General features: G+C 41.8%; 1 protein-coding gene across 2 annotated transcripts in view; it reads right to left on the minus strand.

Annotated features, from left to right (window-relative positions):
• Positions 1–12,212, minus strand: part of CDC42EP3 (CDC42 effector protein 3) — a 40,748-nt gene extending 28,536 nt beyond the window's left edge. Inside the window, exon 1 of one of the 2 annotated variants that reach the window (XM_074203981.1) lies at positions 11,724–12,212. The gene's annotated coding sequence lies outside the window, so the exon portion shown is untranslated. Of the gene's footprint in view, positions 1–3,329; positions 11,654–11,723 lie in introns of those variants that run through there. The other variant, XM_074203989.1, reaches the window with a different exon arrangement.
• Between the last annotated feature and the right edge of the window lie 2,516 nt (positions 12,213–14,728).

The raw sequence follows: 14,728 nt of genomic DNA on the forward strand, positions 1-14,728 counted from the left end.
TCAAATATTAAACTGTAAACTCCTTGAGGGCAGGACTGTCTTTGCCTTCCTTTCTATCCCCAGTTTGATATACAGTGAGTGATACTTAAAATCATTCCTTGCTGACTGACTCTCACAATTGCACAATTAATTCTCAGTCCCGTCCCAGTGAGCCCTCCATACTCATACAGTAAGGGTGCATTTGTTTTTGTTTGTTTTTTTAATATTTTTATTTTTTCAGCTGCATGCAAAGATAGCTTTCAACATTATCTTTTTGTAAACTCTTGAGTTCCACATTTTTCTACCACCCTCCCTTCCCTATCCACTTTTCCATGAGAGAGTAATCTTGGCCATATTAGTCATGTTGAGAAAGAAGAATCAGAATTAAAGGGGAAAAATAAGGAAAGAAAATCCATAAAACAAATTTTAAAAAGTAAAAATAGTATGTTTTGATCTACAGTCAGACTTGGTACCTGAATGTGATGGTGTAGTTTTAAGTTATGAGCAGTCAGACTTCAGAAAAGCTGGAAAGACTTGAATGAACTGATGTCCTAGTAGATAGACTGGAGTTAGGAAGACCTGACTTCAAATCCAGTCTCATTTACTTAGTAACTTTGTGACCTTGGGCAAATCACTTTAACTTCTGTTTGCCTCAGTTTTCTAATCTGTAAAATGAACATAATAGCACCTACTTAGGGTTGTTGTGAGAAACAATAAAACAATACACAGCCTGGAAGGGCAATGTAATTATTAGCTATTATTACTTATTCTATGGATACTTGGACAATAAGAATCCAACCCAATCTTATGACCAAAATACCATACATATTTGAAATAGCTAGCTCAGGTATGGAATACTGTCTGTGACCAAGAGACCCAGCCATGCTAATTCTCCTCAGCAAAGTCCTCTAGCCAGTTCAAATTCTGCTCATGGGACTCTGGATTCTGATGGCTAATTGGAGAAGAATACCTTCCCTTCCACTCTTCTTTAGCCATTATCATGAATAGTAAAGCAACTTCTCCATGGTCAGTCTTAGTGGAACTGAATGTCCTATAACCTAGCCAGGGCAGCAAATGTTTTTGCTTTCTCTGCATTTAAGATGATTGATGTCTAATACTTACATGAAACCAGATAAATGACAGGGACATGTTCTTACCAGATAACAACTTCAAAGAAGACAATTTCAAGGGAAGAAACAGATAACAATGTATCTGGTCTGGTTGGTTTGTGGGCTTTGTTATAAAATAATGAAATATTAGAATATTATTTCTGCTAAAAACCTTAGAAAGTATACAATCTAACCTCATACTTCTGCAGATGGAAAAACTGAGGCTAAGTGAGGTGAAAGTGACTTGTCCACATTTAGTGGGAGAAATAAGACAAGTGCCAAGATCTGTTGTCTCTCCAATTTGGGGTTTTATTAAATTCAATATTGTTTTCACACAAAAAACTTGTCTCCAATTAATTTAACTTGCTTTTGAAATTTAGGCTGTTTTTTGGAAAAACTAAAAGTGAAAAAATAAGATTTCAAAATAATTGTTCTACTTGGTAGATAAATTTCATAAATTTTATTACTTGTCTTCCTCCAAAAAGTCCTGCTTCACTGCCTGACTGTCACATAAGAGTGACTGCAGTTTCTTGAAGGCAATGCAGTGGATTTGACAGAGGAGTTCTGTCAAGTTCTGTGATGCTCCAAATATTTCAAGGCAGATTCTACTACACAAGGATTATATAGCAGCTAAGTATGAAGACCATTGCCAATAAAATCAATATGATTCTTTGGTAATAGTAATAGCCACTCATGAAACAAATATGTGTGTGTGTGTGTGTGTGTGTGTGTGTGTGTGTGTGTGTGTGTGTTTGTGAAAAACAGTGATCCCCAGGCCTATGTGAATCCCCCTTCCACTACAGAATAGTGGAGTGAAGACAAAGGGAGAAAGGGTTTGAAGAATCACACTCCTTGAACATTTATAAATATTAATTGCTGTTCACTCAAACCCAACTTTTCATGACCCTATTTGGGATTTTCTTGGTAAAAATATTGAAGCCTTTTGCTATTTCCTTTCCCAGTACATTTTACAGATGAGGAAACTGAGGCAAACAGAGTTAAGTGACTTGCCTAGAGTCACACAGTATCTGAACCTGGATTTGAACTCAGATCTTTCTGACTCCAGATCTGGCTCCCTAGCCACTGTATCCTCCTTACTTAACTGTAAGTAGTCTAAATGTGAGATTAAGTCGAGTGACCAACAGGTTGGTACACCCTATGATAAGTGAACCCTGTCAACACTGATATTCTCTTAATTGAAATCCAAAGACAGAAGGCAGTTGAAACTAAATGGGAGAAAGGATACTGACCAATTCTTTTATGGAGACAAAGGGATTGATTACATCCTGAATAAGAAACATCTGTTCAAAAAGGTTCTTAATTATCTTGTCGTACTCTACTCACAATAAGTATGAGCAAAAAGACAACCATAAAGATAATTGTAGCTTCTCTGAAGAGACAAATTCTATAACTAACCTGACAACATCCTTCAAAGCAAGTTAATGTATCTGTAATATCAAAGTCTTTATAACATGAAGGTGAGCACAGGGGAGAATGGTGCAAAGTGTGTTGGAAAATGATGACTCAGGCATGAGAAATGTGTTTATTCAGAACCTTCATCTATCATAAGGGTTTTTGGAAGACACTCAGAAGCCCCTGCTTTCACTAAAAAAAATCGACTAATTGCTAAGTGAGCTCTAGTGAAATCAGCTTGGGGGAGGGAATGGTGGGGGTGGACACATTGGTCAGATTATCAACTAATTGAAACAAGAGTCAAAATCGTCATCAAATTATAAGGAATAATTATGTGAAGCTATTTCATACAATTGCAGTACATTCAACCTAACCTGTTTAAATGACTATTGATGCTAAAAAGCAGAAAATGGGGGTGTGGGGGGAAAGGGGATTACAATTTATATTAACTTTATCATTTTCTGAAAACAAGGATATTAAAAGAGAAAGTTCTATTGCCTGTAAATGTTGGACTTGCCAAGCAGAAATATATATATATATACAAAATATTTATTATAATATACACTTTATATTAATAATAATGTTATACATATACCATATTTCATTCATATATTATATATAATTATAATATGGATACTATTATTACATATATAGTATATGTTTATACAAAAGATGCCTATATAGTATATATCAACAGGTTTATTTTAATAAATGGTTTAAGAGAAGAACCAGTTGAGAGGCAGCTAGGTATCCCAATGGGTAGAGTGCTGAGGCCTAGAGTTTGGAAAACTTATATTCATGAGTTCAAATCTGGTCTCAGATACTTACTAGCTGTGTGATCACTCTGGATAAGTCACTTAATCCAGTTTGCCTTAGCTTCTTCATCAATCAGAAGAGGAAATGACATCAGAAGAAGGAAATGGCAAATCTCTCTAGTATCTTTGACAAGAAAATCCCAAATGGGGTCTTGAAAGAGATGGACATGATTAAAACAACTCAACAACAAGAACAACAAAAACATTGGGGAGCAAAATGATGGGAGTTTATCAACCACATTGTCTTAGCAGACAGCAGAAAGCTAGGTAGGTATAACAAATCTACAAATGTCTTGATGGGAGGTGCAATGAGCCAGCATTCCAAGATGAAATATTGTTAGGAAAACAGCAAAGTAATAAAGAAAATCTACCCATAAACATTTTATAACATCTGTTTTCATCATTTACAATGGATCAACCCTCATTTGAACCCTAATACCTTAGTCCCAGGTATGTAAGAGATGAAATTCAGAACAGTTGGACACTGAAAACATCTAACCTTGAGGCAGCACAATTTTGCTAGCTTTAGGGAGTTATTTTGCACGATCTATCAGAAAAGGGAAGATAGAAAAAATAGAAAAAAATGAATGATATTAAAACAAAAATTTTGATTCAGAGGACATCAGTAGTTCCTCATCCATGTGCCTACTTTCTCAAAGATTTTCATAGGATTGAAGGGACCATGGAGACCCCCAAGTCCCCCCCCCCATTTTTAGAAAAGGTTAAGTGATCTGTTCAGGATCACACATTAGTAAATGTCTGAGTCAATATTTGATCTCACATCTTCCTTATTTCAACAATCTATTCACTATGCCACCTATCTTTCCCATCATTTTATGGTGATAAGACTGTTCTACATATGCACCATAAGTATCTTTGAGGAAAAGATAAAAAGGGTTGCAAAAGACAGCAGATCAAATCTCATATACTCACACAACCAATGAATAGTATAAATAATGAACTTATTATCAACAATCTATTCACTATGCCACCTATCTTTCCCATCATTTTATGGTGATAAGACTGTTCTACATATGCACCATAAGTATCTTTGAGGAAAAGATAAAAAGGGTTGCAAAAGACAGCAGATCAAATCTCATATACTCACACAACCAATGAATAGTATAAATAATGAACTTATTAATTAAAAACTGTATTATTAATTATTAAGCATTAACAAGTTATTAAAGAGAATTATTAATTTATCACCATTGTGCTTGTTAGTTGGATCTATTAATAATTTAGTGATAATTATTATTCATTATAAAAACTGTGTTTATTTATTACATTTTTAAAAAGAGCATTTGTCTTAAAGGCTTCTCTTCCAACAAAGAATCTCAGCAATTTCTTTTTTTTTTGGGGGGGGGGTTGCAAGGCAAATGGGCTTAAGTGGCTTGCCCAATACCACACAGCTAGGTAATTATTAAATGTCTGAGACTGGATTTGAACCCAGGTACTCCTGACTCCAGGGCCAGTACTTTATACACTACGCCACCTAGCTACCCCTACACAGCAATTTCTTAAAATGATCATTGATAAATGTAACCTTAGGAAAAACATTGAATAGTTTGAGAAATTAAAGGCAGAAATGAAATAGAAGACTTAAGCCTGTCCAAGGTGTTTGCCACTATTATGAGTAGAAGTCTAAGTGGAAGAATTCCCTGTGAATGGTGCAGTCAATCCTATATTTGCTACTCTTTGTAGATGATAAGTAGTATTATAGCAAGGCTCCAGACTAGTAAGTAAAACCTTACCATCTTTATAGGAATAAATAAATGAATTAAAAATTCCTCTTTTCCAGATTATTCACCTCCCATAGCATGGTCATTCCATTTCATTAGTTCATCCACACATATCTGGGACAGGTACTGTAGACAGAATATAAGCTATGTCCCAAATTCAGGAGGTTAAGAGTAAGCTAACTTTCATTTCAGAAAACTATGCAGCATTTTCAATGAAGCTAAGCAGATTGGAGAAACAGCTAGGTAACATAGGGGTTACAGTGAAAGGACTAAAGTCAAGGAAGACCCATATTCAGTTCAAATCTGGCCTAGGCAAACTGGGCAAGTCACTTATTTATCTCAGTCCCTCATCTGTAAAAATGAGCTGGAGAAGAAAATAGCAAGCCATTCCAATATCTTCATCAAGAAAACACCAATTGGGGTCATGAAGAGTCGGACATGGTTGAACCACCACCACACAACAAAATTGTTTTCCAGCATAAAAGTCTATCCTTTTTTTAAAGTAAATGATGCTGGATGATTGCAAAACTTGTAATTCTCTGAAGAATCAGAGTTGTGGATGATTAAGTTGTAATGGACAGATGGGCACACATAAGCGATGCATATTTCTAACAATGAACAATGATTGACATAAAAACATAAGAAAATGAATAATTAAAAAAGGAGTTGCCAGGGTTTACTCTAATGCTCAAGGAATGTGAAAAAGACCTCAAGAAAGCTCACTGACCTCTAAGGAGCAATTGAGAAATGGACAGGAACTGCACAGGATAAAAATGACAGAGAGGAGTTCCAATACACACCATGGTGGAAACATGGGACAAGTCAGTTGAAGTATTCAAGAATTTATTATAATTTTTATGATTCAAATAAATTTTAAAGTGAACTTTACTAGTACTATAGGTTGTCTAAATAGTCACTTTACATGGTGGTTCTAGCATTTGCTTTATTTAGCTTTTGTAAGAGCTACACGTAGGTTTTGTTACTGGGACACACATATCACTTAACTTTACTTAACCTTACCATATGAGGGTAGCTAGGTGGCACAGTGAACAGAGTACCCACCCAGGAGTCAGCAGGACCTGAGTTCAAATGCAACCTCAGACATTTGATAATTGCTAGTTGTAAGACTTTGGGCAATTCACTTTGCTCTGATTGTCTCCATATCCAGAGTCATCTCCTGGCATTCTGATTCACATCTGGCCACTGGATTCAGATGGTTTTTGTCATGGCATTACTTCCCTGATGTCATGATCTAATGCAACTACTTATTTTCTGGGTGAGAAAAAACCATCTCCAAGAAATTAATCCTTGACCCATCAGCAAATCTGAGACTAGAGCTTAGATTCTAGGACTCCAGGGCCCAAACCACCTCTGAGTCACTTGCTTGCTTTATCAAATAGAAAGATCTATCTTATGGTTTCCTGTTCTACATCTTGTAGCAATTAGTTGCTAAAATATTTGTAGATTCTTATTAATGTATTAACATACCAGATCATCGCTCCTGGGCACTTTTTTTTCTGCACAATTGTTTAGTGAAGACTCCAAAATAAAATGACTAATCCCAAAGAAAACGTAAACATGAAGCAACATAAATGAAAAGTTCCTTTCTTCTTCATCTAAACTCAAGGTCTGTGGCTTCCTTTTGAACTAATATGCCCAACAACAACAAATATTTAGGTATTAGTGAACTCCATCCTCTCTCTCTCTAGAGAAAATTATTTTCTTTAAAACTAGACTTGTCACTTTCCATGTAAAGCTAGCTATTCTGAAAGTCAATTTTTCCATTTAATCTCTTTAATATTTTTAAATGGAATAAGGAAAAGGTATATATAAGCTTTACCCAAATTCACCTAAAAGCAAGAAACATACTTTCATGAAATCTTAAGTGCTGTAGGTCATGTAAGGCAGAAAGCAAAGTATCTTTAAAGGGAGAGAATCTTCTGAATACTATTGAACTAATTCTGTTATGTAATTCACATTCTCTCTCTCTCTCTCTCTCTCTCTCTCTCTCTCACACACACACACACACACACACACACACACAGAAAGAACTAAAAGATGCAGATATGGTTGGACAGCTCCATTGACTTTTCCATTCTTTTCCAAAGGCAGTGTGACTTCTTTTAAATTGTTACTTTCTCTACTACATAATCATGGCCTGCCTTACTAGAGTCTCACTGCTAATCACAAAACCAAGGCTTCTAAGATAACAGTGGCTAGAACAGGCCACTAGGGTTATCCAGTCTAGTTCTGAGTTTCAAAGGATTTCTTTCTGTATCTTTCACACCAGCCTCTTATCTAGCCAGTTTTGTGGCATTTGTGTCTATTGTAATATCTAAAGGATGGTGTATCAGAAAGTTGCTCCCCATTCTTCCTTATATTGCATCTTATCTTGGGAGTCAAGCATCTGACAGAAACATCTGTAGAAGAGCTATTTCTAGCTCTTTTTACAGATTTGTTTGTTTTATTCCAAGAAAGCAACTTCCCCTTGCTTTCTTAATCTTGAAAAGGAGTCAGCCCTGCCCTACTAAGATGCTATCTCTAACAGAATTCCCCTAAATGTCCTTTTTCCTAATCTGCCATGGCACCCTTTCCAAATGCATCATTGTTACTGCTCTTCATTTTCTCTAATCTATCCCGTTATACTGTAAACTTCCAACATCCACAAGAAGGACACATATGGTATTTTTACAGTTACTAACTAATCCATACCACATTGCCTCTGACTGCTAACTATTACTGTTATTTAGCAAGAGGTAATGGCAAGGAGAGCAATAGCTACATAACCAGAAGCTAAAATAATGTGAATAGGTGGTATAACTAGAACTCTCATTCAGGGGTCCATAACTCAAGAATCCCTTTCCATACCTTTACCATAGATAACTATACCTATACCAGGGGTCTCTCTTATTTCTTTCTAGTTTTATTGCAAGTCCCCATAAAGGTCAGTAGGTGTTATATTAAATAGAGTACTGGAGTTGGAATCGGGGAAAACTCATCTTCCTGAATTCAAATCTGGCCTTAACTGTGTAATCTGGGGCAAATCACTTAACCGTGTTTGAGTTTGACTCAGTTTCCTTACGTGTAAAAGAGCTAAAGGAGGGGGAAGTTAGGTGACTCATTGGATAAAGCATAGCCCTGGAGTCAGGAGGATTTGAGTTCAAATCTAGCCTCAGACACTTAATAATTACCTAGCTGTGTGACCTTGGGCAAGTCATTTAACCCCATTGCCTTGAAAAAACAAAAAAGTCAGAAAAGAGCAAGAGGAAGAAATGGAAAACCATTCCATTATCAGTGCCAAGATAATTCCCAATGGGGACAGGAAGAGGGGGAAAGGACTGAAAGGACTGAATAGCAGCTTTGCTCTAATTAAACTCTGTGAGGGCTTACCTTTCTTTGTAACCCCAGAACTTGGCATATTGAAGTTGTTTGGCCATGTTCAATTCTTTGTGATCCTGTGGATCACAGTATATTAATGCTGTCCCAGTGATTTTCTTGGCAAAGAGACTAGAGTGGTTTGCCATTTCCTTCTTCAATGGATTAAGGCAAACAGGTTAAATGACTTGCCCAGGGTCACACAGATGTTATCTGAACCTGGATTTAAAACTCATGTCTTCCAGATTTCAGGCCCAGTACTCTACCCACTGAGTCACCTACTAAACACTTAATAAATGCTTGTTGATTATGCTTAGAAGCTTTCTTTGAAAACCAAAAGAGATCATAATGTTAGGTTAGATTTAGAGATGGAAGTCACCAAATCCAACATCCTTTGTTCTTTAGATTAAGAAATTAAAACCAAGATACATTTGTCCAAGATCACACCAAAGATATTTGAACCCAGATCTCTGACTTTTTCACTGCCCCACTTTGCTTCCTATAAAAAAAAAATTAGTCTACTTGTAATACTGCTCTCAGAACAACCTTGCAATTCCACTTAAACTAACCTCTCAAAATATGCCCCCACAATGAATACTAGACTAGATTCTTATACGAGGATATTTTTGGAGAATTCCAAGAATTCAATACTTGGCAAGAAGATTTAGTGGCTAATTCTAACAGAGGTTGTATTTTTTTTAAGTAATACAGTTAAATATAGTTTTAAGTTCTTGTTTCTTCCTTGAAAAAACAGGAACAGGCCCACTGAATGATAGCCAGAAAGAAAATGGGCTAGGCCTAAATGAAACCAGACTCAAGCAATAATTTAAATTACAATGGAAGATACAATCCAGAACAGTGGTCCTGGACTTCTCATGAGCCTTCTTCACATTGCCATCAGCTGCATCACCGCTATGGCTGACAAGTGTCAGATGAGCTTGTGAAAGTTCTGTGGTCTGGTAAAAACTTCTGGAGGATAAGTTAAAACAACTCTATCTTCAAGACTGGATAACACCATGGGCTTCGTCAGCACGAAGAGTTGCTTTTAGGAATATGCTGGATGTAAAACCAAATACCACATTAAAGAAAAGGCTGCAAAGCAGATAGGGCAATTCAACTTATGTGAGGCCCTTCTGTAGGATTTTTAAAAACTGAATGTTTATTTAATCTTGTATCACATGTAAGTGTATGAAGAAAAACCTCCAGTCTTTTTGTTTGTTTTTGTAAGGCAAAGGGGCTAAGTGACTTGCCCAAGGTCCCACAGCTAGGTAATTATTAAGAAATCTGAGGCCGGATGTGAACTCAGGTCCTTATGACTCCAGGGCCCTGTACTTTCCAGTTCACCACCTAGCTGCCCCACTTCCATTATTTTAAAAAGAAAGAAACAGACCTCCAATCTTTAAAAAAAAAAAAGAAACAAACAAACAGAAGTGAATATTCACAATTACCAGTGGAATCAGAGTTCAGTAGGACCTTTCTCACTCTGCTGCTAGCTCTTTCCAAAGATTACCTTAATACCACCTTCTGTGAAATACTGCTCCAGTATCTAGCACTATTCCTGAAGTACAGGAATTAAATTTTTGACTAAGATTCTCCAACATATACTCTTTTTCCAGTACCACTTCCTCCCTTCTGCAACCCCTTTCCCCACCTTACTAAAATTAGAGCCTCTTAAGTGATTATATTATATACAAACACATATAAACTCATGTTTACTAACTTGTGATCAAAATTTTACATCTAGACCATCTGAGGAAAGGCACTGAGTTGGATTCCTTTTGTTTTTGTTTTGGAATCCCAACCATTTAGTACATACTTTGCTCCAATCAAACCTTAATTAATTTGACCTTCAATGCTCCATTGATACACCCCACCAAAACTAGTAGGAAAAGAAGTTCCTTTCCTCAGAGTAAGCTCTTTCACAAAAACTGTTTAGACATCTATTTCTTTCAAGTCATATAACTGGCCCTCTGAGATTCCAGGAAATCTTTCATCGATTTGATTCTTTGCTCAGAGGACCTTTGTCTTCCTGTGATCTTATTAAAAGGGAGATCTCTCACTGATTGTTTTCTAGAGATAGCACCCAAAAGACAATCCCTCACTGATTCGAGAGCCGTCTGAGCTTTGAGCAATAGCTTAGCTGAGGTTAGACTAGCTCTTTCCTTCTGGTATCTTCCTCCCTTGGGTCTACACAAAGCATCCTGTTCAGGACCTGGTGGTTTCATGATGCTAGACAGCGATGCTGCTCTTGTTGGAACAGCATTTGGATTCATCCGCTTGCTGTTTCATCTTTTGCTTTGTCTTTTAAAGTCAAATGGAATGGCTTAGCTGTCAACAGAGCCCCGGAGTATGGGGGGTTTTAAGGCTTTTCAACACAGCTGTAGACTTGACTTTGATCTCCCTTTACGCTGTAGCCTAAAGTCACAGTCTTGGGCTGGTTAGGTAATGCAACGTTCAAGCATGTATTTATTTTTAAACTGACCCCTTCCGTCCCGAGCAGCTAAGAAGGACATCCTGCCAAAAAATAGGCTCCTTTCTATTTTTATGATGAAACACATGCGTCTCAGAGCAGGAAGGGGGAGTGGATGCAGAAGAAGAGAGCCGGTGCAATAAGCCCTCCTCAGTAAATGGCTCTAATTAGATCAACGCCACTCTCCATCTGAGTGATGGTCGCTTAAAACAAGCCACTTAGAAGTTTGGGCGGGGGGGGGGGGGGAATCTTTCAAATGGCTTCAGCTGTTCAGAAACCAGTTTTTCAAAAAGCACAATTCGGCTCCTTGGCCAGCAGGTTAGCGCCGCACCAGGCTGAACTTCCTCTCTCTCTCTCTCTCTCTCTCTCTCTCTCTCTCTCTCTCTCTCTCTCTCTCAGGAAGGCTACAATAGGGGCGATGCCAACCCTAGAGCACAGCGCATAGTGGGAGCCTCGGGCCATGTGGGATGCGGTGAGCAAACCAGAAAACACAATGGAGGTCCCGGCATGGCTGTGCCCCCCGCCCAGCGAGACGACGTTGTCCCCAGGCAGCCGCACCCTGAAAGCTGGTGGGCATGCATCGTGTAATAATAGCTGGCTCTCTGGCTTCCTGCCTTCGGGCTGGTTTAGGCCCCCTTGTGTCCTTCCAGGACTGCTGGGGACTGTGATCTTTCGGGTAACGGAATTTTGTCAGCTCTCCTCCCTGAGATCTGAGGGTTGCAAAGAGAATGCCAGCGCCACCCCCCGGCCCCGGCCCCGGCCCGAGGCGAGCCGAGCCGCAGCTCCCGAGCCTCCGTGGACCCAAGGGGAAGCAACTTACGAGCCGTGGGTCCCCGAGGATCCGCCGCCGCCGGCCGAGCTCCGGTCTCCGCCGCTGGCCCTGGCCGCCCCGCCCAGCTGCCCTGGCCCCTGGGGCCCCGCAGCCCCTCGGCTCTGTCCCCGGGGGGCGGGCGGCCGCGCTCGCTGCCTCAGTTGCTCGCCCCCTTCCCCCTGGGAGAGGACTGGCAGGGCGCGCACGGCGGAGGCAAGCCGGGGGTCGCCGGCCGGGCTCGCCCGGACCCTGAGCCGCGCCGGCGAGCGCCCGCACCAGCCCTCCCTCCGGTCGCTCGGACCGAGGACGAGAAGCAGAAGGTGGGAGCGAGCCAGAGGGCGCTTCGCCTCCAGCGGGAGGCAGAACCTGGACTGAGGCGAGGCGGCGGCGGCGAGGGCGGGCCCCAGCCCGAGGGGAGGGGCGCCGGCCCGCCCGCCTCCCGGCCCGCCCACTTCACCTGGCCGCTGTCCTGGCCAGCCCGGGTCGGGCGGCCGCCCCGAGCCCGGCCCCGGGGGGGGGCGGCAGCTGGGCTCCCCGAGCTGGAGCCCCTGCCTTGATCCCACCTGGGCCGCGCTCCCGGAGAACAATGGGGCTCCATGGTTACCTAGGCCCTCCCGGGGCCAAGCATCCTCCGAGGCGGCCCAGCCTTAAGCACCCAGCCCGGATGGAAAGCACCACTTCTCCCCTTCCCCGCCCCGAGCTTCCTCCCTGACCCCCAAGACTGGGCTGAGAGACAGCTTTGTTTCAAGGGGGGCTGCTCTGGTTGCCCCCCCACAGTGCTTACAGCTTGGATGACCTTCAAATACGTTGGCGTCTATCTGTGGGTGTGAGCACGCATGGCCCTGCAAACCTCCTAGCTCAAAGAAACGCCAGAGTCGCCTCATTATCCAAACGCCCCCCCAAATCCGCCCCTTAGTATCCCGAGGGTTCCCAGGGAGGTGGGGGTCCTAGGAACCGGACAGCGAAGAGCCATGCCAAGGAGACCCAAAGCATCGCCCAGCCGGTTTCCCTTCCTCCCCTTTGGAAGCCCCCCCCCCCCCCATCCCTATCCAGGCTTAGTTCCCGCGGAGAAGCCCCACTTCTGTCCATCTCTGGAACCTTCCCTCCGAGAGGCCCCGAAAACCTGGAGAGGTGGATTCCTCCCCGTGATGGCTGGGAGAGCCGCGCTGTAGCAAAGAACGTGTGCTGACCTGCCTGCTTTGTTGGGCTTCAAAGAGCAAGCCTTTGCTCTCCCGGGACCCATGGCATCTCTCCCGGGACCCATGGCATCTCTCCCGGGACCCATGGCATCTCTCCCGGGATCCAGGGGGTCTCGCCCAGGCTCGGAGCCCCCTCAGGTAGGAAGAGTTTCCTTCCCGCCTGCACCCTTAGGCCCGGGAGGGAGTTGGGGAGAGGGGTCGGTGGGGGGAATGATCACTCCGGAAGGAGAGGCTTGCAGCTGGTGGGAAGTGGGTGGTTTATGGGTGTGAGGAGCGATGGCAGCAGGAGCACCTGTGCCCTCCTGTCACTGGCGAACTCTCGCTTAGTCCCGCCGCCCCCACCCCCGCCTCTGGAAGAAATAACCCATCTCCTTGCATGAACTTTACAACCACAGCAGTTCCCTTCCTGACTCTTTCCTTTCTTTATCTGACAAGGAAGAGAAGAAAGGGAAAGGTTTTCAGTCCTTATCTGTGCCTATTTCAAGTGGTGGTGGGTAGTGATTCCAGGACTGCAATCCAAGCTGCTTTGGGGTTGTTCCTGGGAGAAAGCAAGACCGGAGAAGGGAGTTGGCACGGTCCAACATTTGAGTCCTGGGACATTCAGTCCAGTCAAACACTGTGATACAAAAAGAGGTAAAAGATAGTTCCTGCCCTCAGCATTCAGACTGGACTGACATTCCGTACTACGGGATTGTAAGGGAAAACATCCTCAGGGGAATCTGGGCAGCAGCAGCCTAGGTAGCTTCTTTTTTTTTATTTTATTTTTAGGTTTTTGCAAGGCAAACGGGTTAAGTGGCTTGCCCAAGGCCACACGGCTAGGTAATTATTAAGTGTCTGAGACCGGATTTGAACCCAGGTACTCCTGACTCCAGGGCCAGTGCTTTATCCTCTGTGCCACCTAGCCGCCCCTAGTCCAATGATTCTTAAAACTTATGCTTTCAGATCATTTGCTTATTCTATGAGATACCTAATGCTTTATCCACTGCACTACCCAGCCACCCCCCTAGGTAGCTTCTTATTGAAACTACCTTACTCTGCAAGGTCATGGCATCACCTTTCTGTATTATGGTGCTCTTCCAAAATGAAGGACAAACAACTTTATTTGGTCTTTTTGCAAGGTTAAATGACTTGCCCAAGGTAACACTGCTAAATAAGTATGAAGTGTCTAAGGCCACATTAGAACTCAGATATCCCCTGACTCCAGGACTAGTGCTCTATCCACTGCGCCACCTAGCTGCCCCTAAACAACAACTCATCTAGGGAATTCTAAAGCCTATTGACCAGGGACCTTTAAAACACACCAACATTGCAAACTAAAAGTGACAAGAAGCATGAAACAACTGTTCTGAAAAACAAAATTTGTGGGTGGAGTGAAAGGTCTCAAAGAAAATAATGGCTGGCAAGGCAAAGGGCCATGAGGTTGAAAGTCAAGTAAGAAACTATGCTGAGCTCTTGCTAGAAATTTTACAAGGAAAACAGCTAATGAAAATAAGAATCCAGGGGAGGCTAGGTGTTGTAGTGGATAAAGCACCGGCCCTGGAGTCAGGAGTACCTGGGTTCAAATCCGGTCTCAGACACTTAATAATTACCTAGCCCTGTGGCCTTGGGCAAGCCACTTAACCCCGTTTGCCTTGCAAAAACCTAAAAAAAAAAATATGACTCCAGTGGTGTTTCCCCTCTTTAAATGATAACTACTTCAAAGTTTCCTTTGGCTGGTATCTGAATTTAATAACAGGCTCCTAAGAGTTCTATTCATATTCATTTATCATTTTCTTTCCTTTATTTTGTATTTTTTTCAATTACATGTAGAGTTCT

The sequence above is a fragment of the Macrotis lagotis genome, chromosome 1 (assembly GCF_037893015.1).
Source record: "Macrotis lagotis isolate mMagLag1 chromosome 1, bilby.v1.9.chrom.fasta, whole genome shotgun sequence".
Taxonomy (NCBI): domain Eukaryota; kingdom Metazoa; phylum Chordata; class Mammalia; order Peramelemorphia; family Peramelidae; genus Macrotis; species Macrotis lagotis.